Source organism: Salvelinus namaycush, unplaced genomic scaffold, assembly GCF_016432855.1.
Source record: "Salvelinus namaycush isolate Seneca unplaced genomic scaffold, SaNama_1.0 Scaffold3775, whole genome shotgun sequence".
NCBI classification, from domain to species: Eukaryota; Metazoa; Chordata; class Actinopteri; order Salmoniformes; family Salmonidae; genus Salvelinus; species Salvelinus namaycush.
The window spans coordinates 17,501-21,143 of NW_024060758.1; positions in this window are offsets into that span (position 1 = coordinate 17,501).

Below are 3,643 nucleotides of genomic sequence, written 5' to 3' on the forward strand. Positions count from 1 at the left end.
TGTCACACACCATACTGTCACACACCATACTGTCACACACCATACTGTCACACACCATACACCATACTGTCACACACCATACTGTCACACACCATACTGTCACACACCATACTGTCACACACCATACTGTCACACACCATACTGTCATACACCATACTGTCACACACCATACTGTCATACACCATACTGTCACACACCATACTGTCACACACCATACTGTCACACACAATACTGTAACACACCATACTGTCACACACCATACTGTCACACACCATACTGTCATACACCATACTGTCACACACCATACTGTCACACACCATACTGTCACACACCATACTGTCACACACACCATACTGTCACACACCATACTGTCACACACCATACTGTAACACACCATACTGTCACACACCATACTGTCACACACCATACTGTCACACACCATACTGTCATACACCATACTGTCACACACCATACTGTCACACACCATACTGTCACACACACCATACTGTCACACACCATACTGTCACACACCCCATACTGTCACACACCATACTGTCACACACCATACTGTCACACACCATACTGTCACACACACCATACTATCATACACCATACTGTCACACACCATACTGTCACACACCATACTGTCACACACCATACTGTCACACACCATACTGTCACACACCATACTGTCATACACCATACTGTCACACACACCATACTGTCACGTACCATACTGTCATAAACCATACTGTCATACACCAAACTGTCACACACCATACTGTCACACACCATACTGTCACACACCACTGTCATCACCATACTGTCATACACCAAACTGTCACACACCATACTGTCACACACCACTGTCATCACCATACTGTCACACACACCATACTGTCACACGCCATACTGCCATACACCATACTGTCACACACCATACTGTCACATACCATACTGTCACACACCATACTGTAACACATCATACTGTCATACACCATACTGTCACACACCATACTGTCACACACCATACTGTCATTCACCATACTGTCACACACACCATACTGTCATACACCATACTGTCACACACACACACACACACACACACACACACACACACACACACACACACACACACACACACACACACACACACACCATACTGTCACACACCATACTGTCATACACCATACTGTCACACACACACACACACACCATACTGTCACACACCATACTGTCACACACACCATACTGTCACACACACCATACTGTAACACACCATAATGTTATGCACCATACTGTCACACACCATACTATCACACACACCATACTGTCATACACCAAACTGTCACACACCATACTGTCACACACCATAATGTTATGCACCATACTGTCACACACCATACTATCACACACACCATACTGTCATACACCATACTGTCACACACCATACTGTCACACACCATACTATCACACACACCATACTGTCACACACCATACTATCACACACACCATACTGTCATACACCAAACTGTCACACACCATACTGTCACACACACCATACTGTCATACACCAAACTGTCATACACCAAACTGTCACACACCATACTGTCACACACCATAATGTTATGCACCATACTGTCACACACCATACTATCACACACACCATACTGTCATACACCATACTGTCACACACCATACTGTCACACACCATACTGGCACACACCATACACCATACTGTAACACACCATAATGTTATGCACCATACTGTCACACACCATACTATCACACACACCATACTGTCATACACCAAACTGTCACACACCATACTGTCACACACCATACTGGCACACACCATACACCAAACTGTAACACACCATACTGTCACACACCATACTGGCACACACCATACACCATACTGTCACACACCATACTGTCACACACCATACTGGCACACACCATACATCATACTGTCACACACCATACACCATACTGTCACACACCATACTGGCACACACCATACATCATATTGTCACACACCATACTGCCATACACCATACTGTCACACACCATTCTGTCACATACCATACTGTCACACACCATACTGTAACACACCATACTGTCATACACCATACTGTCACACACCATACTGTCACACACCATACATACACCATACTGTCACACACCATACTGTCACACACCATACATACACCATACTGTCACACACCATACTGTCATACAACATACTGTCACACACCATACTGTCACACACCATACTGTAACACACCATACTGTCACACACCATACTGCCATACACCATACTGTCACACACACCATACTGTCATACACCATACTGTCACACACACCATACTGTCACACACCATACTGTCACACACCATACTGTCACACACCATACTGTCATACACCATACTGTCACACACCATACTGTCACACACCATACTGTAACACACCATACTGTCATACACCATACTGTCACACACCATACTGTCACACACCATACATACACCATACTGTCACACACCATACTGTCACACACCATACATACACCATACTGTCACACACCATACTGTCATACACCATACTGTCATACACCTTACTGTCACACACCATACTGTCACACACCATACTGTCACACACCATACTGTCACACACCATACTGTCACACACCATACTGTCACACACACCATACTGTCACACACCATACTGTCACACACCATACTGTCACACACCATACTGTCATACACCATACTGTCACACACCATACTGTCACACACCATACTGTCACACACCATACTGTCATACACCATACTGTCACACACCATACTGTCACACACCATACTGTCACACACCATACTGTCACACACCATACTGTCACACACCATACTGTCACACACCATACATACACCATACTGTCACACACCGTACTGTCATACACCATACTGTCATACACCATACTGTCACACACCCATACGTCATACACCATACTGTCACACACCATACTGTCACACACCATACTGTCACACACACCATACTGTCACACACCATACTGTCACACACCATACTGTCATACACCATACTGTCACACACCATACACACACCATACTGTCACACCCCATACTGTCATAGACCATACTGTCACACACCATACTGTCATACACCATACTGTCATACACCATACTGTCACACACCATACACACACCATACTGTCACACCCCATACTGCCATAGACCATACTGTCACACACCATACTGTCATACACCATACTGTCATACACCATACTGTCACACACCATACTGTCACACACCATACTGTCATAGACCATACTGTCACACACCATACTGTCACACACCATACTGTCACACACCAAACTGTCATACACACCATACTGTAACACACCATACTGGCACACACCATAATGTCATATACACCATACTACCACACACCATACTGTCACACACCATACTGTCACACACACCATACTGTCACACACCATACTGTCATATACCATACTGTCACACACCATACTGTCATATACACCATACTACACACACCATACTGTCACACACCATACTGTCACATACACCATACTACCATACACCATACTGTCACACACCATACTGTC